This window comes from Equus caballus, chromosome 30, assembly GCF_041296265.1.
Source record: "Equus caballus isolate H_3958 breed thoroughbred chromosome 30, TB-T2T, whole genome shotgun sequence".
NCBI classification, from domain to species: Eukaryota; Metazoa; Chordata; class Mammalia; order Perissodactyla; family Equidae; genus Equus; species Equus caballus.
The window spans coordinates 34,502,850-34,529,462 of record NC_091713.1 but is presented as its reverse complement, the minus strand read 5'-3'; positions in this window follow the sequence as shown (position 1 = coordinate 34,529,462).

Here is a 26,613-nt window from a genome sequence, read left to right as displayed (position 1 = left end):
TTTTCAGCATCCTCTTAAGAAAATGAAGGCTCTTGATCCAAATATGTGGAGGAAATGACCACCCAACTTCCACAAGTACCATCTGGCCTTATTGGATGAGTTTGTAAGGATTTGCATTATGCATTCTCTGGCTGATATATTACAACTGATTACAGGTACCCACCATGCAAAGGAAACCCTATCAGATAACTTAAATCTGCAGATATGGAAAATGAAAACATGATATTTTTAATGACCTTTTCTGACCTCGCAACGCTTGGGAATTTCTCCTTCCATGTTCCCTAGGCATTTGAGCCTTGCCAAGTATATCATTTATCACACAATGTTATAAATGTCTGTTCCTTTTCCTGTTTGCATCCCAGGCAGGAACAGTATGTACCTTATTAACTTTTGTATCCCCCAGTGCCTGGCCCATTGGAGGTACTCAGTAAATATCTGTCATATGAATGAATGAATACCGCTTGGGCTAATTATGAGGATTAGAGTGAAATAATGTATGTGAAAATGCATGATGCATAGTAGGTATTCAATAAATTGTTTCTTTTAATCAAGTTTTCAGCAAAGGAAACTCAGGCAATTTTCAGAGCTTTCCAAAGAGTCTCAGGAGAGAGGAGGCAGAGTTGCCATCAAATATCTCTCTTACCCTCCCTGTGATATGTTGCCTAAAAGTTTGTCATTCTAGTAATGTGTAGAGCTTTGGGTTCGGACTTTGATTTCCAAACCTGGCTCAGTCAATAATCCGCAGAGAACTTAATCTGTCCAAGCCTGCATTTTCTCAGCTGTAAAATGTGGATAATAACTGTACCTATTTATCTGAGTCATCATATGAGAAATAAATGACATAGCGCATCTTCAGCGCTTGGAACACCACACATCCTCAATGAATGTGTGTGTTCATTGTTGTCTCAGTTCCTGGTCGGCACAGCGGCCACTACTCCTGTAGCTTCTCAGACCGTCCCCCTCTCTCCAGCAGTCCCTGGATCAAGTGGACCATGACAATTTGCTCAGGAACTGTGAGTGCAGAGATGGTCCAAAGATCTAAATCCATAGTTCTTAGAGGTGGGAACTTGTTAGCAAAAGATCCAGGAGTTATAAGAAGGACGGCCTTTGGGGATTTTCTCCCCTCATCTGAGCCTTCTACAGACTCATTTTGTCTCTTCTTCTTTATCCCTCTCCTTTAAAAATATGCAGAGAATGAAACCCCTTCTGTTTTTCCTAAAAACCGTGCACCCACACCTCAGTGGCATTTCTGTACAAAATTAATTCCACAGACACATTCACTCTCTTTTGTTAAAAGAAGAGAGCATATGTGTTAGAACAAAGCATTTGCTGTACTAATAAAGTTCTGGCTTGAGTAATTAATTTTAAGTCTGTTCAATATTTTCAGAAGTATATTTATTCCTGAAAGCCAGATACACCTGAACTATTTGATCTCTATTGTATTAATCTATTATCAGTTAGAAAAATCCATCTCAAACGGCTACAACACTGTATTTCTGAATGAAACAGAATGTTCCAGGGCAGATGCTGGAGGGGGAGTTTGGATTTAACCTGGTTTAAAAGGTGGAGTCAGAGCCCCCAGAATGATGGGGCAGGTGCCATGTTCAGCATCTGAGATTCTTGAGGGCAAGAGCAGTGACTGTCCTCACGGATCCAGCACAGCGCCCACCATGAAGTCAGCCCTCAACACACACTTGTTATTTAACTAATCTGGTAAAAGAACAATAACTAGAAAACTGGAATTGAATTTAGGAGTCAGCTATCCCAAACCCCTCATTTCATAGATGGGGAAGCTGAAATTCTTCTTTGAGGTGACTTGCCTGAACTCCCATTGTCAGGAAAGGCAGTCCTTCCAGCCTGCGCTGGGTTCACCACCTTGTGTAGAGCATCTTTCCCTGCTTCAGACTCAGTGTGTGCTCCTTTGTCCTGCTTAAGTATGTGCATCATAAGGCACCTGGCCAACTCCACTACTCTATCTGTTCTCTGCAGGGAGGGGACAGGGTCCTTCTGCTGCAACACAAGAGGAATGTGTGCAAGACAATAACCCTGCATCAGTCGCCCAGAGGGACCCACTTGCCATGGGGGATGCCCACTACTGAAGCTGGTCTTGTTTTCCTGCTCAGTGAGTAAAGCATTGTTATATCCAGTGCTTGATTCTACTGTATTTTTTCTCGGCAGCTGTGATTCCAAGGTGCAGTGGGAAGAAGTGCTCAGACTTCTACTCTTGATAATTAGCAACAGGTATCACTTGTTTGACCCACATAACTCATCAGTTTGCAGAATTTGGTATGGTACCTAGCTCCCAAGGGTCCTCTCCTCCTGACATTCATGCCATTGTGTAATCTCCTCCCCATCAGTATGGGCTGGACCTAGTAACTTGCTTCAACTTAACAAAATACTGCAAAAGTGATGGCATGTCACTACTGAGATTAGGTTACAAAAAGACTCTGGCTTCTGTCTTACTCATTCTCTCTTCTTGCTCACCCTCTCTTGTTCTCTCACGTGACTCTGATGGAAGCCAACTGCCATGTTGTGAGTTCCCTATGAGGAGGTCTACGTGGAAAGAAGCAGTGAGAATAGCCAGTAGTAAAGTGAGGTCCTCAGTTCAGCAGCTCATGAGGGATTAAATCTTGCCAACAACCACACGTGTGACTGGAAGCACATCTTCCCTCAGTCAAGCCTTCAGATGAGACCACAGCCCAAGTCAACACATTCATTACAACTTCATGAAAGACTGTGAGAACGAGAAGTCAGTTAAGCTACGTCTGGACTCCTGACTGGCAGAAATCATGAGATCATAAATGTTCCTTCTTTCAAGTCACTAAATTTTGGAGTAATGTTACGCAGCCATAGATGACTAAAACATCAGACTTAGGACTCAACTTGAGGGTGTTTCTGCCTCAACACAGACCACTTTGCTATGATATTTTTTTAAACTATATTTTGAGAACTGCTTCCCCCATTACTTCCATTTTTCTGCATATTTTATGTTTATTTTAAGACTTCCTCTTTATGCAGTAAATCTGAGTGCTTTACTACCAAGAGAGCTTTTTATTTCTTTTGCTTCCATTGGCAAAGTTCAGGATAGGTCTTTTGCCCTCAGTTATAGATGATGTAAGCAAGACACAGTATGCCAAAATGTGTGTCCAGGGACCAGTTTATTAGATACATATCAGATATATCTATTTTTAGAATTCCATAAAGATTTGAATAAGCTGAAAAACAAGAAATAGAAAAGACTGAACAGTTCCCCCATGGGGTACACATGTTTCCCCCCATTTCACACGAAACTGTGCTGTTCTCTACATCTTAACCAGACCTACCATTAAGTCTTGTGGTATGAGGCTTCCAGGTAGGGATTCTGGGCTTCCTGTCATTGACTTGGTATCTAACCTTGGGCAAGTCAATTAGCCTTGCTCTAACTCTTTCCTCCTCTCATAAGTAAAAATAATATATCTTGGGAGAGAATTTAGGAATCTTTGGAGAAGAATTATTATTGAAGGATACTGTATCAAACAGCTGCCCCATTGATTATATCATATTTGTACAGAAAATGTGTGTATTCATGAAGTTTTACTATCATGGTTATAGTCATATCCAACTGAAAAATCAATTGGCAGCCTCTACAACATTTTTTGAAAACATGAGAAGCTTCTTTTGTCTATATGATCTATATACTATTTACCACATTATGACACAAAATGCATAAAAGCATGTTTTATCACTGATGAGAATGTACCAATAAATTACATCAATTAAGAAGTGAGGATGTGAGGTCACAATAGATTTTTGACCAAGAGTAGCGTAGGAAAAAATGCTAGCATATTATTGTAGGATTAATAATAGCTGGTTTTTAAAAACATTTATTGTTCAAATAATTCCAAATTGTCCCGTTCCCTGCATTCATCACATTTTTTTGAAAAGTAAAGATGTGGGGAATAAATGAAGTTGTATTGCTGTGAATGAAAGACTATAGGAAGAGATTTTTAATTATATTTTAAATACTTTAAACTTAGTAATTCATTTAAAAAGACCCCACTGGTTGATCATCTCAGCCGGTCATCTAAGTTGACTTTCTCTCACAAGCTCAGCCAAGTCCCACTGCATTCCCTGGGGTACAAGACTCTGATGCAGGGAGAACAGAGAGTGACTCTTTTGACTGACTACTCCTGTTATTCACTCTTTTCACCCCTTCCAGAGACCATGCACCCAGAAATCCCTCCTGGGCAGGGTCCCTTTCAAAAGGAACCGGCAATCAGGTTGAGAGTTCCCCACATGGTCCCAGATATTCTCCCACATTTAACTTGTTATTGGAAGGTCATGTCATGCACTCCCAGCGGCAGCCCTCACTGTTGGTCACGGGTCCTTAACAGGAGTCAGGCAGCACTGTGCCCCAAGACTACAGGGGACACATCCACCCTCTCCGAGTGATCCACTGAAGTCCCCTCACTTAGCTTGATATGCAGTGCGAAATATCTCCTGTTCTTCCCTTCCATCAGAAGACCTCACAGCCCAGTTCCCTCTGAACAAATTCTCTTTATAAATTCATCAACCAAAACTGGTTTATTCCCCTGGAACGGATGGGGGCCAAGAGTTGAGAAACTATTTTTAACCCGATTCCTTAGAAGAAGTTGCATACTCACTTTGGAAAATCACATCCATCCTCACTTGCCTCTTCATCAAAATTTCCAACAACCTACCTGATAGAATGAGCTGAACTGTGATGAAAAAGTCGTTCCGTGGCAAATGGATCCGTGACTCGATAAAACTCAGATGTTCTCACATGTCCTTGGATATTGAAAGCCGCTCTACTGAGAACACACACATTGAAAAAGACATAAGGTTAGCACATACTTCTCTGAGCCGATTACAACATAAACGTAAAAATGCCCCCTTCTGGCCCTTTAGATGCCAAGGTTCAGCCTAGGTCAAAGTCTTATGGCTAAGTTATAAATTCCAGGAAAACATTATTCTTGGAGCATTGACACAAGCTTAAAAGAGAGCTGCTGAGCAGGGCAGTGGAGAAATAAGAAACATATCCAAAGGCATGCAAGGGCAAACTACACAATGTGTCTGACAATAGGGTTTTTAAAATTATAATGAATGTCTTACATGCATCATGTATTGGCAGACTCCTTGCTAAAGAATACATCATTTGGGACTTCATTTTAAGGCTGATGTAAGTAACCACAAATGGGCTCTTGAGTGTTCCCACTATCTGCTCGGTGAAATAAACCAACTCAAAATCCAGTGCTATAGACCACAATAATTTATTTGATCATAGTTCTGTAATCTAGGCTGGGCTCACATGGGTGGTTATTCTAGTCTAACTTGAGGTCACTCTTGTGCCTGCAGTCATCCGGAGTCATTGACTGTAGCTGGAAATCCAAGATGGCTTCACTCACGTGTCTGTCAACTTGGCTAGCATGTTAGAACAGCTAGGAATAAGCTGACCATTTCTCTCTGTCCAGAGGGTCTCTCAAGCAGAGTAGCCAGAACGCTATGTGGTAGCCTGGGGATCCAAGAGAATACAGCTGGAAGCTGCCAGGTCTCTGAGGATATGAGTACAGAATTGGTACATCCTCAGTTTCACCACACTCTGTTCATGACTACAAGTCATAATGCCTGCCCACATTCCTGGGAATGGGAAAGAGAATTGATTTCCAATGGCAAGAGCTACCAAGAATTTACAGCCATCTTTAATTCGCCACGTGAGTTTTTAAACAAAATAGTATACTTTTCTGTCTCTGGAAAACACTAGCATCAGAGATGACTACTCTCTCTGAAATGCTGGCCAACTGAGCACCTCAAAAATCAATTTTAGCAACATTTATAAGTAAAAAGGAGACGGACATCATACAAAGAGATGGCGACAGGATATGAAAGGCCTAAAAAAAAGAGAAAAATACACACATAGGAAATAGCTAATGCTGCAGGAGGCAAAACAGAGCATTCCTAGCCATCTCCAACTCTGCTTTTCCTCTACATTGTCATTGCTGAATGTTCCAACCTCTCTCGCCCTAGAAACAAGATCCCACTAGGTCCTTAACTCTTTCATTAATCCATCTTTCCCATTCATTCATCCATTTATTCAGCACACATTTTTAGTACCTTTTACACGTACTACAGTCCAGGGATATAAAAAATGAACAACACACAGTCATTTCCTTCAAGAAACTCACAATTCTGTAATTACAACATAAGTTAAGGAGAGACGTAACAGAGAGAAAAAGGGCTGTTACCTCAGCCTCTGCAGGCCATGGTGTTAGATTAGATCCCTAGGGAGCACATGAGACATCTTTTGAGAGATGAGTAGGAGTTTACTGGGTGCACAGAACACATGCACAGGCAGGGAGGCATGAAAAAAATTTCATGCTCAGGAAACTGAGAGTAGTTCAGTAGGAACAGAGAACATAGTATGCATAGGAAATAAATCGATGATAAGGCTAGAGATAGAAGCAGGGCTTCATATGTCATTCCAGGGGACCGAATCTTAACCAGCGTGCATAAGGAGAGACTGAAGCAGAAGAGGCACCTCCCAGCAACCCATTCCTTAAGGTCATGGTTTCTTTCTTTTTCCCGAGCCCCACCAGTTCTAGTGTCTCCCTCCAGTGAATAACACTATACAGATAGCAGATTAAATGGTTCTTAATGATAACGGATATTTAATTACTGCTCCTTAAAACCTTTTCCTAAATCTGAGTTTTAGGTGATGGGGACGTTGTGGCTATTTACGCACAGTACCCTATTGTGTGGGTCTTCCTGAAGGCAGTTGTTAGGATTATTAACGCCCCACATAGAACCGGAATCAGTGCAATGGAGGTCGAAAACGTGGAAGAAATAGATGAAATAGAGAGACGGAGAAGGAAATATGACATGCCTTAATGTCAAAGGCATAAAAACCAATTCCTTTGTTCCACTCAGTGAAATACAGAGACAGTTGTTTGACACCCCAACAGAAAAACCATAAGATGTTCAATGAGTTAGCCAAACGGAAATCAGGGCAGGGCAATTCATAAAGACTAAACTTTAATTTACATTATTAACATGAGCCATACCCATTGTCTACCAGTGAGGTCCTGGGTACATTAGTAGATGGGAGCTATATAGGGCTGCATATCTGCTCTCTTTAGCTCTTACTATTCTTCTCCCAGTTGGTGTTTGATGGAAGCTTTGTAATTTCATTGCCAAGACTTTATTTTCTTACTAACAAAGTGAGAGAGAAGGACTGTGACTTTTCCTAGGGAACTTAAGAATTAAGAAAATCTCCTCCTTACCTTGTCTTGGCTAAGAAGCTGTTAGGACTTAGACATTGTCGCTACTTGGGGTTTTTTCTTTGTGTGGAATGGAAGGCAACGACCTGATTGGATGGAGGTGGAGCCCAGATAACTACTGAAGTCAGGTATGGACTAAGGCTGGGGACTAGGGCTTCCCTTCTGTCCTCTACAGAAAAAATCTCTCTCTGAGTGTTATTGTGGACTTAAACCGAAAGCATTCGATGACAAGATGAATGGGGTCATCAGGGATGTGCCAATCTCTGGCACATTTTCTTCGATGGACATCAAATACTATAAACACCCTCAATCCAAGAAGTCTACAATTCTTCTGACTTTAAATAAAATTTAGAACCTAGCTTCCGTTTATTCTCTGTTTGAAACTCAGTCCCTAATTTAGGCACAGTTCATTCCCGAGACCTGTTTGCCCAGTGATTGAAGGTTGACTTTTGGGTAATTATTATAGACAGAATCTTCCATTCCTAACTGTTCAAACTGCAGGACCCTCAAAATTGGAGGCTCCATTTTGATGCTTTTTAGACACAGATCTTGGCGATACGGTATTTCGTTTATTGAGAGCTTGAAGTTGACTGCATCAATAACAGAATGTATTGAAGGTCAGAGACGATCCTGAAAAGACCACCCCACCCCCTGGTCTTGATAACTAAATCAATTTGGGGTTTAGGGGTGCCCCTACCCCAATTCTCATCTCTATGCTTCTCACCTTCTCCAGTTTAACCCACTCTGTCTGGACATAGTCAGTGGAATATGCGGCCTCTTCCCCACCAGACATTAAATATTAATAATCTATTCATTTTGCAGAGTTGGGGAACACAATAAGAATTTAATTGCCCTGCTAAGATCCATTAAAATAAGACCATCAGAAGATGTTTTATAAGATTTTCATTTCTACTCCCAAGCTCTTTAATCTGGCTAATTTAGTACACCACTCCATGCTGGAAGCCAAACTTGCAATTTGGAAATAAGACGGGCTTTTCAATTTCAGTCCCCCGCCTTCCCCCTTTTTTGTTTATTACAGTCAAATGCAACATGCTCTTTTAAGATTCTCTGGATTATAAACATTTATGTCCAATCCTCTTTTAAAATTATTTTCTTTTCCAAACTTTAAGAGGCTAGACCTATTAAAAAGTTTAAGATTTCCTAAGCCTTAGTTTAGAAGGAAGAGCAAAAATGGTTTCCACTATTCAACATTTTGCATGCACAAATTCAAGGTCCTGTTTTTACAGAAGAACCTTTTTCCAAATTTATTTGCAGCTACTTTTGTTTTCCTTGAGGGACCTTTGAAACACTATATTGCTACTTTTCATGTTTTTTATTTGCCCTGTGGAACAATAAAAGCTCAAAGATTCATAAATATGCATTCTGTAAATGTATTATGCTGACAAAGTGTTGCTCAGATAGCTATTTTTGCCTTTGGGGAATGAGTAAGTTTACAGCATGCTTAAACAACACTGTATGGAGGAAAGCGAGCAAAGGAGAAAGAGGGAGAGCCGAGGAAATAGGAAAGGGGAGGAAGGGAGAAAATTGGAGAGAAGCAAAAAGGAGGAGAAAGAAATGGGGGAAAATTGAAGAGCCACAGCAACAAATGAGGAAAGCAATTCATCATGAATGAAAAACACAAAAGAAAATTAACCACAAACGTGCAGCCATATTTTACAAATGTTTCTTGACATTCAAGAAAGAGAAAGAGATCTGTTTTTCTACCAAAGATCCAGGGCTGTCTTTTTCCCTTAAAATGAATCGAACTGAGCAACATGCAATATCTATATTCTAATTTGTGTCAGGCTTTCATTAAAATAAAATTTGAACACAAGCTTTTTGTCCTTACTAATTCTAATTCCCTCTGGAATTAATCTAGTTCTGCTTCATTCAACTCAAATTAGATCAACCATAGGTCTGATGATTATCAATCTGCAAGGAATGGAAAGAGTAACACATTTCAGTGACAAAACAGAAAACACCTAAATAAACACACAAATCTCCAGTGAACTGCGTTAATGAGAGTAAGCGCAGAGATTAGTGAACTAAAGCTCGATTTGCAGGAAGTTTGTCAGGTGTAGAAATGATTATTGGTTAACCCTCTGTGAGCAGTTTCCTTTCTCACAAGAAATTAACTGCGAAATGTAGAAATTCTTCACATTTTTGAAATAAAAATTGTCTTATGCCAAAAATAATAAAAATTGGAAAGAAAAGTAAACAAAATAACATTTGTAACTTAAAGAAAAAATGCCTCAGAACTAGCCAAGTCACTGAGGAAGAAAGTGACAAAATATTTGAGATATTAAGGTTCATTGGATAATCCATCTGCAATTATTACCAATTATTTTATGCCACAGACATTTTTATTACCACTCAGTGAAAATATTGAAAAATAACAAGTATCTTTGACTTGGACTTAAAAAAATGAGCAGTTTGTGTAAAAGTTTTCTCCCTCAGAACTAACCATCTACCATTTGTCTACTTTACACCTTACTCCGCCATGTAACTCTCCACCACCATTAGGTGAGTGGAAGCTCCCTGCCAGTCTCCTGCCTTAAACATGTTGCTTCCTTCAAGATTTCCTCAAAATCCATAATTATGAAGTCAAAATAGCTTTTCTGTATTTTACAAGAGTTACTATTTCGTTTGTCTTTCTACTTCACTTAATAGACATTGAGAGCCTGACATTATAGTTGGTTGTTCTCTGGTAAGTTTCTCATCGCAGAGACATGACAACGAAATGTAACAGGATGTGAGAAGTGCTGTGAGAGAGAGGCCCAAAATGCCACAGGAAGTACTTAATTCTGCCTGGGAGGAACACAGAGGAAATGACATCTGAACCAAACCTTGAAGGTTCATCCAGCAGAGAAATGGGCTAGAGGCATCAACAAAGGTACCAAGATATAGAACACATTCATGGGTCTGTGTGAGGCATAAGGCAGTTAGATAATATGTCTAAAAGAATGGGGAGCAAGGGAGAGACGGCTGGGAAGGCCATCTGGGAAAGGCCCTATACTCCACACTGAAGTGGACTATATCTTATAGACCAGTGGCTTTCAAAATTCCAACCACAGTGCACAAAAGAAATACTTTCTACAGGCAGCCCAGTTCAAATATACATGTAATAGTTAAAATTAAAGTTTTACATAGCAAAACCTATGCTTTCAATTTGTGAAACACTGATATTTCTATCCTATTTAATTCTATTCTATTTCATTTTGTTAAAGTCTGTTATGACCCATCAAATTGACTGTAAACTTAATTTAAAAGAAAATTTGAGGGCCAGCCCAGTGGCACAGAGATTAAGTTTGCACGCTCCACTTTGGCAGCCCAGGGTTCGCCAGTTCAGATCCTGGGTGTGGACCAATGCAACACTTATCAAACCATGCTGTGGCAGGCACCCCACATATACAGTAGAGGAAGACGGGCATGGATGTTAGCTCAGGGCCAGTCTTCTTCAGCAAAAAAAAAAAAAAAAAGAGGAGGATTGGTGGTGGATTTTAGCTCAGGGCTAATCTTCCTTAAAAATAAAAAATAAAAAAACAGAAGAAAATTTGCTACAGGCAACGCATTTTAGAATGTGAATAATACATTTAATCTGAGTTTTAGAAAGAGATTAGTAGCAGAGGGGAAGATGGTTTGGAAAGCGGAGCTGCTGGAGTCAGGAAGTCCTAGTTAGGACAGTAACTAAAGAGGTCTGGGCAAGAGATCTAGAGTTGAAATAGCAAGAAGCAGAGTGTTCCCCACGTCAGAGTGAAGAACTAATTCATACTAAGGGCTTGGTAATTTGCTACATTTCCACTCTTGGGATTATTAACATTTTCAAAGAGAACCTTTAAGAAAGGGAGTTCTTAAGACAAAGAAAACTCCTTAACAGGGGAGATAACGTGGGAAGGCATCTTCTCGGTGCTACTCAAAATATCCTCCTTAGGAGATCCCGTGTGCACAGAAATTGAGGGTGGTAGGACTGTTATTAGAAATGGGTATAAATAAGCAGGATAAAGCCATGGGTATGGTAGTGGCTTTGCCCATCGTTTCTCCTCTAAAGAATCTCATCTCTCCCTTGTTGGGGCAGAGGTTCCCTCTGACATATTGTGAGCACAAGAAATCTATCATCTCAGTATTTCCAAACTGTGCATGGGGTAAGGACTTGACAAACTGAAGGAGGAAGACACCACCTCTCCATCGTGGCATCCATGTGTCAATTTATTTTTCACTCTATCACCTGTTGAAAATTGTTATAAGTCATGTTAAAACAAGACAAAGAGGGGCCGGCTCCGTGGCCGAGTGGTTAAGTTCACACACTCCGCTGCGGCAGCCCAGGGTTCAGATCCTCAGCACGGACATGGCACTGCTCGTCAGGCCACGTTGAGGCAGCATCCCACATCCCACAACTAGAAGTACCTGCAACTAAGATATACAGCTATGTACAGGGCGGGTTTGGGGAGATAAAGCAGGAAAAAAAAAATTGGCAACAGTTGTTAGCCCAGGTGCCAATCTTTAAAAAGAAAAAAACACAAAGAAAAAGCAGTCATTGTCTCTATCATAGCAATTATTTCCTCTTTTTTCTGAGTGGTAGTCCTAGAATATGTATAATTTGAATTTTTTTTTTGTTACCTTGACATTTCCACATCGCTATGTGGTCTTTGTAGAACTGAAGCCAGAGGAATTTTCCAATTTTCATTTACAAAGTGTTTACAAATTTTCGCCCATTTTTCTCAAACTCAGTTTTAATTCATGCATCCGTGCAAGTCCCAATTTCCAAAGGAAGGAAGGAATTGGAAGTGGGAGAAATACGACGTGATTCACCTAAGGTCTCTCGGAAAGTCAGTTCTAGAATTTGAATTTAATGCTGTGTTCACGTCAGGTCTTTTAAACCGTGGTTCCAGGTTGAGCCTTTTCTGTGCGGGAGGTACATGGAGAGACTCAGAGGTAAGGCTAAAGGGCATATGCACTGAATACAGCGGAAATGAATTCCTTATTTCACTATTTCATCCAGTCTAAATGAGTGTTTAGATCGAGCACAGATCCTCCTTGTTAAGCAAACAGCCCCCCAGCCTTCAGGATGCCAGTTCTTTCCTCAAAGGCCTTTTGTTTTCCGTGGTCCTCAAGATTTCAACATTGCATCTCCATTTCATTCATATCCCATCCCCGAAGCCCAAATGACATTCCTTAACATATGAGCCTTTTATTGTAATGTTTTCACTTCTTTCTGCTTTGATTTCATCCCCTTTTACCTTTTTTGTGCTTTCTGGAGAGAACCATCCTCTTCTGAGGCAATTTTATCACATCTCTGAGGCTTCTTTAAGGAAAACTTTAGAAGTCAGCTTTCATGTGCTCCCATCCACGGTCCCCCGAGAACCCAACAAAATCAGCTACCGCCACGGCTAAAAACAAATCAAAACAGGCCCCCAAGCATCTCTTATTTATTTTTTTATATTTATTTATTTATTTGCTGTGCTTTGCATTTAGAAGCCGATTCCAAGAATTTTTTTTGGTTCCAGCACAGTCCTGGATATGGATATTGAAAGGAAACGTTACTAAATGGAGAAAAGAAAAACAAAAAGTAAACTTTCACCCAGGATTCTATCAGCTAGGGATCTCTGTTAACAAGGACGCGCACATGACGGGTCTGAGCTATTGCAAATTTGCGGGCTGCTGTCTGAGGAGTCAAAGATCATTACATGCAGCCCAGGTTCACAAAGATGCTCCTAATTCCTTGAAAATTAGTTTTCCCTAGATGCTGTAGGTGAGAACTTTATGGAATTTCATTGTCCACAGGTTCAGAAACTTTGGAAAAATCCACAAACAACAACAACAAAACATCCCATGTATCGTGTGTATATTGATTTATTCGTGAATCAAATGGCTATGTTTCTGTATGTTCTATGGTAAGCTTTGGGTTAAAAGCTTTAAACGTAAAGATCTCCATCCTCATTTCACCTTCGTAATCTCATCTCTAGCACCGATAGTTCACTCCATCTTAACCCTGGCAGATTCTCTCTTCTCTCCAGACGGGATCACCTTCATCATCTCTGCCTGGAGCTCCCTTCTGCCACCTCTCCCTGCATGGTCAGGGGCTTTGCCAGGTAGATGGAAATCTCCATTTCATACTTCTAGATCCGCTTGTTGGTACAAAAGACATACACACACACACACACACACACACACACACATATACATATATATATACACACATATTTTTTTAAATTTTTTATGCATATACAAGTATTTTAAAAATTATATACCTTTATACACACACACACACATACAGTGCATGCCATCCTCAGCATCTCAGAACTGAGATAGGTTCCACTGAGCTTCCTTTATTATTCCTTTCGGCTATATATTCATCTATATTCATCTAATTATACAATACATATTCCAACATACACTCAGATAATTATAGTAGCATTTTGAACTTCCCATTTACAAAGTGCTTACCCATTCCTGTCCCATTTTCTCAAAACCAGTCTTAAATTCACTCATCAGCATAAGGCCCACGTGTGTATCACAACATCCCGATATCACAATCACTGGCCAAGAAGCACGATAATGTAAACATTAAGAGAACGAGTCCTAACGTCAGATCACCATGGTTCAAATGCCAGCCGTGCGACCTCGTAGGACTTACTTAACCTCTTTGTATCTCCGTTTCTTCATCTGTGAAATAAGGATATGAATAGTACCTACCTCGTGGGGTTGTGGAAAGGGTGAAGTGTGTGAACTCATGTAGTGTTTAGAACAGCTCCTGGTACATCATAAACACAGAAAACATAGGCTTGATTAGAATTGCTGTTTGTATTAGATGGTGAGCTCCATGGAAGGGTGGGTGTCAACGTGCCACAGTGGAGGAAGTCACTGCATAATATGGGTGCCCACAGAGGGACCACTAACTCACCGGTCATGGGACCAGAAGACAGAGGGCAGGCTTCCTCTGGGGGGAAATTTAACTATAATATCCTTTCAGCATGACAGTTGTCAGGATTTCAACCCCCATTCTCTCCTGAAATCATAATCCTAAACCCCAAATCCATACAAGTCCCCAACATTTAGGTCTCATGCATAATAGAAATATTTTCTTTCAAAACGTGTCCCATACTACAGTCCTGGGAAATGGAGCTAGCACATCAGAAAAACAAAGAAATTGCAAAATAATTTTGCTCCTTAACCTTAAATATTTTATGAGATTAATATTAAATATTAGTACCAGAAAATTTGCCACATTGATTACATTTCCCTGTGACAGCATTGTCCCTTTGTGCAAGTCCAGCAAGCATCATTCTCACTGTAACAACGGTGTATTGAATGTGTTCTCCAGGACACACCAGAAGCATAAAATTTGACGTGCCTAAGGCCCTCTGGAGTTGGGCAGCACAGAATGCTTGACTGTGCCCTCACCACCCAGTTTTTGAAGAAGAAAAATCAAGAGGTTTAAGACTTCTTTGGGAAAAGAAGTTAATTTCTTTCCTAAACTCAGTCATCCTACATTTTTATTCATCAACCACACCTTTGCCTACATACAGGACAAGCCCACGTTCGCTCTTAATGACATGGAAACCTTATTACCAAAGATCCATAGCAAAATCGACAAGCAACAGCTATCTACCAAGCACTTATTTTAAGCATAACACTAAACAAGGTGCCAAATGGATAAAAAGAGGTGTTAACCATTGTTCCCTTCCTTCAAAATGCTTGTAGTAGGCTGAGTGATGGCCCCTCAAGATATCAAGGTCCTAATCACTGGAATCCTTGTATGTTATTTTATATGACAAAAAGGACTCTGTGGATTTAATTAAATTAAAGATCTCGAGATGGGAAAGTCACCCTGGATTATCTGGATGGGCACAAAGGTAATCACATGCTTATATTGGGAGGCAGAGGGAGATTTCACTCCAAACCAAAGAGGAGAAGGTGTTGTGATAAAGGGAGCAGAGACTGGAGTAATGTGGCCCAAGCCAGGAATGCTGGCAGCCACCAGAAGTTGGAAGAGGCAAAGAAACAGATTCCCCCAACCCGGAGCCTCCCAAGGGAGAGCAGTTCTGCTGAAATCTTGATTTAGCCCCTCAAGACTCAGTCCAGATTTCTGGCCTCCAGAAGTATAAGACAATATATTTCTGTTGTTAAAAGCTAGCAAGTTTGTGGTAATTTGTTAAGGAGGCAATAAAGAAACTGGTACAATGTTAAAGACACTTAAGGCATCAAGACAACAGTCTAGGAGGGGAGCCAACCAATATTTCCAAGGAAAAAAATTAACAGTCCAATTCCTGCTAAGAGCAAATAAGGAGGTTGTTGTAAGCAGAGAGCTCAGGACAGCCTCAGGCAGGAGACAGTATGTCACCTGAATTTGTGAACTAGGGAGACGGAAGGTGATGATGGGAGGCATGCCAAACCAGGGAACACTACTAGCAAATACTCCCAGCTGGGAGCAGAAAGGTGTTTGAACAACTGCAGCTTCCATGATGCTCTCCACTCAGTTACTGTGGATTGGTGGTTGCAAAAAAAACAATTTGGGCTCATCAAAGACAACATGAGACAGATGGAGAACTTGACGACTACGGGTCAGATATACATCATCATTATCATAGTTAATATTATTATCGTTAACATTATTACAATAAATAATACCAACCTTCTCTTAAAACAATGCTTTTAGAGCTAGAAAATCCTAGTTTTTAAATGGCTCCACTCTTCACTAGCCTTATAATCACCAAGTCTCTTAACCTCTCTGAGTCTCAGTTTTTCAGATGTGACTAATAATACTTGTTTCCTAGTGCCGTGGTGAGGATTAACGGACATGGCATATGGAATGTGCAGAGTGCACTGATTGCCTAAAGTAGATTCTCGATATTAGCAATCCTTATAACAAGCCTGGGAGGTAGGTCATGTATAGCTTGCCTCAACAGATATTCCTGAACTGCTCATTGGATCGCCCACGCTGTCCATCCCTCTGGCACAAATAAGGACCGAAGCCCACGGTGCACTCACCACTTGTGAATAATGGGCTAGCCTCTAGAGCTGTCCTCTCCAATATGGTAGACTCTACCTAGAGGTGACTATTGAACACTGGCAATGTGGCTACTTTGAATCGAGATGTGCTACAAGTGTAAATTATGCACCACATATTGAAGACTTCATATGAAAAAAGAGTAAATATGTCAATCATTTTTATATTGATTACTTGTTGAAATGATATATTGAGTTAAATGTATTATTAACACTAATTTCACTTTTTTCTCTTTCCTTTCTAATGTAGCTTCTGGAAAATTTAAAATTATATCTGTGGCTCACACCTGCAATTGGACAGCAGCTCTACGTCTGCCCTGGTGAGGTGCTGTCAGCTCTCAGCAATGGAGACGGATGCTTAGCAAGAATCAGCTGCATCTGTACACACATTCGCTTCTTGCCCATCGTACTTGTTATTGTCATTATGCAACCTGATTAAATGTTAAAATATATGAAGAAAAAGAGGCTTGTTATTTCTAGGAAAGACCTGAACAAGGCTAGTTGCTAAAATAAATTACCATTAAATTTGGCGTAGATGTGATAAATATAAAGAATTGAGATAAATTCTAACCTATATCAAAAGGCACTTTATCGAGTTTCTTCTGTGAGCCTCTTTATTATTCCCACCTTACATAAATAAAAACGAGAAGTCTATACAATACATTATAGATAAAACTTAGGTAAGATATTTCACGCTAGTCGGTAAAACCTAATCAAAGACTTGACATTGGTCTGGCATCAAAAGATTGTTGGATGAACGGACTTTTAGACATTTTAAGTAAAATTAAAATTTTGCATTGTACAGATGTCATTTTAACTTAAACCATTTTTTTCATTAATCAACAACCAGTCCTAATTGGATTAGATCAGAAGATTTCTGCTATATTATTATTAATTAAGAAAATGAGAACCAAATAGCTTAAGGCACTTGTCCAAGGACGTCTTCTAGCATAAACGGAGCCAAAGCTCAGCCTCAAATCTCTATGGATCCAAAGCCAAAGGCTCTTTTCATTACGCTGCATGATCTCTTGGTTTATAAAAACAACTTAGACCAAGATTTACAGTTCTATGAAAATCACTGTTGCACCCTAATTCCCCTACAAATACATTGATCTCTATAGGATTAATTCATGCAAGCAAAATAAACCGAAGACCAAATTTTCAAAAACTAGCCTTCATGTACCATATAAAATCAAACCACTCTTCAAAAAAAAAAAAATGGGAAAGAAACCAACCTTTCTCCAGGTGCAATTGAATTTTCCCATTTGGCCATTTCTTTCTCATTTAGAAAATGTAAGCAGTCAATACAGAGCATAACTAAGCCCAACTATCGACCTCAACAGGTCGATATGGATGTTCAATATTAGTCAGACATAGCTCAGTTGTCAAATTTGCACTTGAGGAAAAGATTACTGTTTCAGTTCTTATTACTTATTCCAGGAACCAGTGGATCCCCTGTGGTCTTCTACGTAACCTCTCTGTCATATTCAAAGTGAAGCTGCCTTCAGATGCAATATTGACCTTAGAGAGCAATCCTATAGGACAGAGAAATTGCTCCTGGTCTGAGTGTTGATGCTTCAGCCACAGACTTATCCTCATTGTTGTCAATCACCTTGCTTTGGGAGAACAAGATAGACACGATGTGCCAACCAGGCTAAGCAGTGACAGGTCTGAGCAATAATAACATAATCCTGCATTTCCTACACTTATTATTTAATGAAATCTAACTATGCTTTTCATTGCAAGAGACAATAAACAACTGTGATGTTCAACTGCCAAATGAAAAGACTAGCGAGACTCTTCAGACAGACCAACGAAAATGCATCATCAAGTGCGTGGCTAATCTTCAGGAAGCAGGAAGATGAACCTTCCGCTTCTACAAGCAGTAAATCTCTGCTGTGTCACTGACAGGACAGGGCACCATGCATCTCTGTTCCCCTATTTACAAGCACAAGCGTGCACACAGTACTCACACACACAACTATATCAGGAAAACAATATCAGGGTGGCACAGCTGTAAGTACCAAATAATACAGCACAAAGTAAGTGTTTTAATAGAGAGCATCATGGCGGAAAATTGTGCACAACAAGACAACTTAATCTGTAAACTGTAGTAGAATAATTAAGCTCACTGTGCCAAATTTCGAAGGAGAAGACAGGCAAGTTTGGGAAGGCACTCATCATGGGAAGAAAATACGGATTCTAAGATTTGTGTACCCAGAGATCATCTTCTCCCCACTTAGCTGTGCAAGTAAAACTACCTCTTCTTAGTCTGCTTTCATCTTCTCTCTCCCAGATACATCGGATACTTGCTAGCTCCTTTGTCCCTTCCAAGCAGGACAGGCTAGGACAGGAATGCCTCCCCAGACAAACCTCCATAGTCTCAGGGTTTATGTGTGACACTGGTTAGACATTTCCACTTTCATAGGATGCTTATTTAAATATTAGTAATAAAATAATCCCCTTTACCAGTTAAGTAGTGACTATGCCAAACATGTAACAACTGATTGTTTGATAAATGAAAACAAACTGAATGCCAATTCCTTAAGTCACTGAGCGGTATGTTTGGTATTTATTGGGCATCTAGCATGTGCATGAGGAGACAGACATTGGGACACAAAAATAAATGGGACACAGTCTCAGACCCTAAAGAGTTTGGTGTCTAATGCAAGCGATGTACATATAAATACAATGTGATAGTGCAAAACAGATGCATAAACAAGGGGGAAAGTCAGCACACACTTCAACGAGGACAGAAGAATTAAAATCGGGTTTTGAAGGATAAGTAAAAACTCGTCAATTGGAGATTAGATGAGAAGCACAGAAACAGATACTTGAAAAGACCCAGAGTAATGAAAAGTTTGGGTAAGGTAAAGGATACTGGTGAAGATTAGTGAGAGAGAGGCAAAAAAGAAAGAAAGGAGGAAAGGAAGTAAGGGAGGAAGGGAGGGAGGGAGGGAAACAAAGAAAGAAAAAGAAGAATAAAGGAAATACTGGAGCTTAGTCTGAAAGACTATAGATACCATGCCCAGGAGTCAGACATTTTCCCCAGAGGCTATGATAACCCATCAGAAGTTTATAAATTTGGGAATAGGGGAGATGTTATCCGATAAATGTGCTAAGAAGAGAATTTTAGCACAATGTCTGGCACAAATAGGCACTCAATACATATTTGGTAGTGGAAAAGGAATATGAAGGCTGTATTGGAGGGGAGATGCACTGAAGGAAAAGAGACTAGTTTTATGATTATCGAAATCCAGGTGAGAGAAATAATGACATGCTATAGGCAGGAACAGGGGAAACTAACAGGAGCAACCCGTCCAACTCGTGTTAAGGAGGTGTAATTGACCTGATCAGTTGAGAGGTTGGATGTTAAGGAGAGAGGAAAGAGTCTAGAAGTCCTGGATTTCACGTGTATGTGATTCCCAGGATGGTGGTACCCATAATGGAGAGAAGAAAGATAACACAAGGATCAAGTTTCTGTGAGAAAATCTAAGTGTGTCACTAACCCTTTTGTAACGGTACATGTGTTTATGAAATTATATGTTTAATATGTCTCCCCTTTAGGTTTTAAATTCCAAGGATGCCACACAGCCCATGACATAATGCTTGGTAGGGAGTAAGTGCTCAGTTCTAGTTAGAGAAGAAAGAACGGAGGGATGGTGGGAGAGAGGAGAAAATTGAGAGACGGTAGTAGGAGTGGGTCTAGAGTTCAGGAGAGACGCGCACGGGTCAGCAATAGGATCCCTCATATAGACCCCAAACTTCACTAGAAAGTTATTGAATGAATAGTGTGGTATAAATGCAGCTTTAACTCCATTGCAATATAGATTGAAAAATCGACAAATTACTTCCTGGCTGAAGGGCATTTTTCACATGTGCTTATGTTTATTTCCAGTGAAGTTGCACCTGCATGATTCATTTTTAAGGTAGTACCTTTAACTGAAATATTATTCTATCTTAATTTTAAAGCATCCTGAAAGAGTAATAGCAGATTAATGATTCTTTATTTGCATCCCCACATGGAGTATGATAATGCCTTCAGTACCACATCTTCACTGTCCCGTTTCATATGATAAGATACAAGTACTCAAAAAACTGCAGACATTCTAACAGACACCATCAGAAAAATAAATCCCTGACACCAAAGTTCTCAGGATTTACAACAAAACCACCCATCGTGTATTCAAGCAACAACTCTCACATTACCAACTTGATGTTTCAATATGGAGCTCATCTCTGATCATTTTGATACTGTCTCCACCAACAATGTTTCAAATATGGATTGAAATTATTAGCATATCACAGGAAGAACGGAGAGGAAAAATTACACAAAGTGAGTAAAGAACACTCTGCATGTTTTAATATGTGGAGTCAAATATTCTTTTACACCTAACTCAATTTTGTCTATAATATAGGCCTGACTTCATATGAAGCGATTGACATGCTCTCCCTATTTCATCTATTGTAACAGTCTTTAATCGCCTGAGCATTTCTTAATCAAAAGAAGAGTTCCTCACTACCCTTGGATATCAGAGGAGAAGGTTTCTATGGCTATTACTGAACCGAAGAATTATTCTTTGAAGAACCTAAGGTGAAGCATTGAAAGATCCTTCTGGGATACAGATGAAAAATGCGACGTGTGTTTCCCCAAGAATCCTGTGCAATCCATCAAAAGACAAATAAAAACATAGGCCCACACTCACTTGATGAACGTATTCGTTTTCCTATTCTTCTCTTACATTTTCTGTGTGGCTGCGATATACTAGTCCTACTCAGGTGGAGCATGGCAGGACTAGGTGAAAATGCCAGCCCTGATTAACGAGTCAGGTGAGGAAATGACCTCTGAGATGCTTTCCTTTTAATAAACCTTTTATGCTAAGTAGCCAGGCCGCGATGGGAGAGACATCGTCACGGGAGAGCCAAAGATATGTAACAAACGAACAATAGTAAGATTTCCTGCATTAAGGCATGTCCCATCTGTGGCCATAATGTCACTGGGTGGAAGTTATTTAATTACTTTGTTCTGGAAACCCAAGCCTTTTGGGTTCAAAAGAAGGCATTTAGAAAGCCTATTGGGAATTAAGCTAATTAGCACATATCCCATTATTCAAAAGCTCAATCCTGGGAGACTAAATAATTATAAAATTCAAGTCAGAAATGACTCGCCTTTTTTTTCTACTGTGCCTGGCAAACGGAGTCTTTTTATTTCTTTTTAAGATGGAAATCTACCCATTTGAAAACAGAAGTTGTTAACTTGCTCCCTGAATTTAACATCTGGTAACATTTTCATCTTTTGCAAACTAGTAAAATGTTATAGTATTTTTGACAGTGGGCGTTCAGTGCCAGAAGAAATTTTATCAGTACAAAGAGACTACAAAATAGGTTTCTTACTGGGCCACAGGGTTTCTTAATCCTTATCTTACAGCATAAAAAAAAAAGCGCTGCAGGGAGGGTGCTATTTGCCTATAATTTCTCTAGGAATTAATTTAGGGAAAACATAATGGCCAAGAACGGGGCACAAGTATTCCCGTATACGGCATTAATGCAGAGAGCAAAGTCTGCTGCTATTTGAATGATTTACTTATTGAAAGACTTTATGAGTGCTGCCGCTTCACTGTAATCACTTTTCCTCTTATTTTATCAGTTACATCTATCTTTTATTGCACCATATTTATCACTCATTGATTTAGGCTTTAAAACAGCCTTAACTTTTATTACCACGTGATATTAAAAGACAAACATATTAAATATTACCAGCAAACTTTTAATAAGGAAAAATGGAAACCCTCTGGTACCACAGAGCAGAGCCGTCTCGGAGCGTGCGCGCAATGCCCGTTCCGAATGGGCGGAGATGCTGCACAGAAGCGGAAGTGGTCACAGCACAGGCTGTGGACGTAAGAATCGGGATGTAGATTCTGGTTCTGGTGCTTGTAAGTTCTAAAGACTTGCTCAAGTCCTTTAAACTCTCTGAACTGCCGTTTTCTCATTTGTCAGATTGGGGAAATAAGATGCGCGAATCAAGGTAATTTAGGAAAAGCAGCTGGCACAGTGCCTGGTGATCGCTCAGCTCACTAAGAGTCCTGTTATTCCTGTAGGGGGCACTATGTAAAGATTAAATTGACAGGCATTATTTTAAAATTTCAGCCTCATGATTTTGAGCAGAAGAGAGCTAGAAACACGTGTGTGCGCATGCACGTGCACCCCCTCCCCCCCCCCCCATGATGAGTTTATATTTGACCATGGCTATATAACATAAAAGTGAAACATTTGTGTGTTCAATTTTCCAAAGCCTCTGTATACAAATAAATTATACAGCAAGGACTTGGAAGAACAAATGACTTCTCTGAGAACAAGGAGGGTCATGCTCCGTAAATGTTCTGATTAAGAGGTTCTGGCTAGGTCTGATTTATCTGGGGTATTATAGAAACAACTTAGAGGTGGGAAAGAGAATTAGCACCTTTTCAAAAGCAAAACAAAACAAAAATCACTAAAAATCTTGGTTAAAGGAAAAAATACTGTTACTATCACCCAAGTGTTCTACGCAGTACTCAAGTGAAATTATCTGAACAGGCCTTACATACAAAAGAACATTATTTGCATTATTATTAAAATAACAGAATTGCCAATGTTTTGGGGACAGTTACTATGTGTCTGGCACAAGCTAAGCGTTTTTCATGCGTCGTCTTATTGAGTCTACAACTCTGGAAGGAAATAGAAGTTTAAAAAAGTTAATAGTTTGGCCAAAATCTCACAGCTCCAAAGAGAAATAAAGAGGCTTGCCCTTACCTCAGGTCTATCTGATTACAAAACGGACACCTCCTCAGCCTAAGATGTGCTTCTGAAATCTGCCCTTTTTTGTGTGTGGAGAGGAAGATTGGCCCTAAGCTAACATCCGTGCCAATCTTCCTCTTTTTTGTATGTGGGACACCACCACAGCATGGCTGATGAGTGGTGCCCACATCTGCACCCAGAATTTTAATGCATGACCCCTGGGCTGCCAAAGCAAAACGTGAAAACCTAACCACTACACCACCAGGCTGGCTACTGAAACCAGCCTTTTTAAAAAGTCTCTATGAGATTAGAACAACTCAGACATCTCCAAAAAACCTCTTTTTTGGAATAAAGTATCTGGCATTTTTCCATGAGAGAGAGGACAGTATGTGTGCATGCCCACAATTTTATGTACTACCATCAAAGATGCACGTCAAAGACAAGAAAAATGAAAAACTTGAAATGTGCAGTAAGTTTTGTATGGACAGTAGACAATGATGACAGGAACAGAGTACGCCAGGAATTCATGTCACTAAGGAGGAGGATGAGGAGAGAGAAAGTTCAACTTACCTCCGGAATGTCACAGTGAAAACAATAAGATGGCTTGAACCTAAAGCTTTACAAAACCAGAGATCTATCATGGTAAATCCCTTACACATGCAACATCAATAGGAGTGAAAATTCACTCACTGATTTCGTGACACAAGATAGAAAATTATTTGTATTTCAAGCCCTGAGCCAAGAGAAGGGGATGAAAATATCCCTTTTATGCTGGAAAATTGAGGAGTCACTGCCTGTCTCCTGCTCCTTGTCCATCACCTCATTTCACACGAGGAGGAGCAGAGTCTCAGCTGTGTGGGGTCGGGTCCCAGCTCTGCCCTCATGGATGTGTCACTTGTGGCAAGTCACTTAACCTCTCTGTGGGTCGGTTCCACAATTCATAAAATGGAGAAAATGAGGGTATCTACCTCATGGGATAAGAATGAGGATTAGATTTGTAAAGCACTTAGAACCACGCTCAGCCCAGAGTAGATTAGTTTTTTGATAAATAAATATTTTTAGTTGCATGTCTAAATAGAAATATTTCAACTATAGATAATAAAAACTAAAATGTATGGCCTGCTTACTATGTGCTGAAACAAGTTCCTTCCATGGGTTAATTTATTAATTCTTGCAAGTTTTTGGAGTGGGTACTACTCAGATACAAACACTCAAGTCGGAGAGATGAGATAGCTCGCCCAAGGTCACGTGGCTGATAAACTGTGGAACTGAGAGTCCACCCAGGCCATCTGGCTTCAGAGCTCCCGTTCTTAATTAGAAAACAGATAATTATTCTCCTAAATACAGGAAGGAAATCTCATCACTGAAGAACTAGGGGAACTGATTAATGGTAAGCTTCAAATGAGTTCTTAAACTGGCTTATTTTAAAATTAATCAAAACAAACTGAGACAATACAGTATATTATCTTTAACTTAAGAGGAATGTGGGTCTGTTTAATTTGTCAAAGATCATTTATGTGATTCCAAAATATATATTCAAATTTTTGCACTTCCAGTATTGACGTACTTCACTATAAAGAGACAAGAAGAAAATAGCCACATAGATTAACTATGACCTAATTACGTTAGCCTTGTTCCCTGCAGGAACTTTCCATCTTAATTATTAGCTCTACATTGTACTAAAGACAACGCTTCCATCCTTAGGTACCCTCAAGTTGCTCTCTTAGAAATCCACGGATAACAGCTATTGACAAACCTCTCATGCTCCATGTGCCGTATCAGCCCAAGGCAAACGATGATAAGGTAAAAATGTTCTATGGGATGTAGTGAGATGATCCGAGAAAAAAAAAAAGCCCCAAACAAATAAGTTGGTATGTTTAACTGTTAACCAGGTTTCCTTTTTTGCTGCAGAATTTCTCAGAGCTATTAATGCACTTGTCAGTGTGTGTGTTGCGAACTTCCAAGAAGGGAATTTAATAAAGTGGTTTTTCCCACATTTATTTGACCATGGGGACTTTAGTTCTGAGAGCACAGATTTACGTCTCCTGGAGGTAAGTGATCTCCAGAACACACTTTGGTACTTGGCACTTCAACAATATCTCTGTTTTACACATGATCATGTTCTAAGGAAGGTATTATTACCTCTGTTATGCAACTGAAATAAAAGCTGGAGATACCAAGTAACTTGGCCAAGTTATAGTTATTATGTGGCTGTGACAAGATTCGAACTCAGCTCCGACCTGCTCCAAACGTTCTGGTCTTCCCCTCACATCATGCTGCATCCATCACAGAGAAGTGGAGCATGCACTCCCAGACCGCCTGCACACTTCCCATCTTTCTTCCTCCCGGTGCTTCCAGGTACCACCAGCATGAACCTGACGTTTGGATGAGAAGAAAGAAAACTGGTAACCGCGTCCTTGATTTTCTTGCCTCTTCCTCTTCTCCATCCTGTAGGGGAAAATGTGCCCACAGATTTGACATCTGACTCTGAGATGGAGGATTTGGGAAAGAAACAATATTTTGGTCCACCAGAGCATGAGCACAAAAATCCCATTAAAGACCACTAGGAGCCCCGCAGCCTTCTCAGAAACATCCAAGTGCAGACTGAATTTCCCTCTGGAGAAGTGCAATCCCTTTGCCTGGTTGGACCATAGCAGGCAGGCCTTCCCCTTAGCAGGGATGCTGAGGTGGGGCACGATGCCATCTAATGTCATTGAGGAGCTCACCTTCAATGGTTGCAAGAATCCAATTTATTCCTATGGACAGAGCATTTCTTCCTTAGGATAAACAAAAGTAGGCTTTTACTTTCTCCTGGCACATCAGAACTTTTCCTAATGTGCTCATAAATTGACTGCCTATTGCCTATACAAGAATATTACATATTCTTTAATTATTTCAAGAAGAATTATTTCATTCCTTCTAATATCACTCCAACTTTTCTTCTTTCTACGACTTCCATTCTCTCTTTAATACCATATCAGCAATGAATCTATTGAGCTGGGACTGTGTGCTTTGCACATTTTTCCTAATCCTCCCAACAACTCTGCAAGATATGCAAAGAAAAAGAATTTCTTGACCCCTCCAAGTAAATTAGGATGTAACTTACTTGTGAAAACATTTTCTTTATTTAATACTTAACTCTTCTACTCCAATTCAACATTTTTGTGGTTATTTATGTAAAAAATATACTTATAGTACAATACTTAAATGATTTGTAAAAATTAAAAACATAGATTATCTTCTTTAAGGCAGCAAATCTTATGGTCCTTTCCATGCATACAGGAAGTGGTTATCATTTCTAGGTAACTGGTATTACGGTGTGGAATTATTCAGAGTTTGAACCATCCACACAGTCCTAATTAAGCCGTATCCATCCCCTTCAGCTCCTTCTCAAGTTTTCATTGATGTATTTACTTCGGTCAAATCAATGCAGTCCTTTCTAAACTGCGAGGTAACAAGAACCAGACCCTAAACATTATGTAATAAAATAAATCATTTTCCCTTCTGTTCAGTTCTTGTCCCATGTGTCTGACATGGCGTCATCATATAAGGAGGTGGC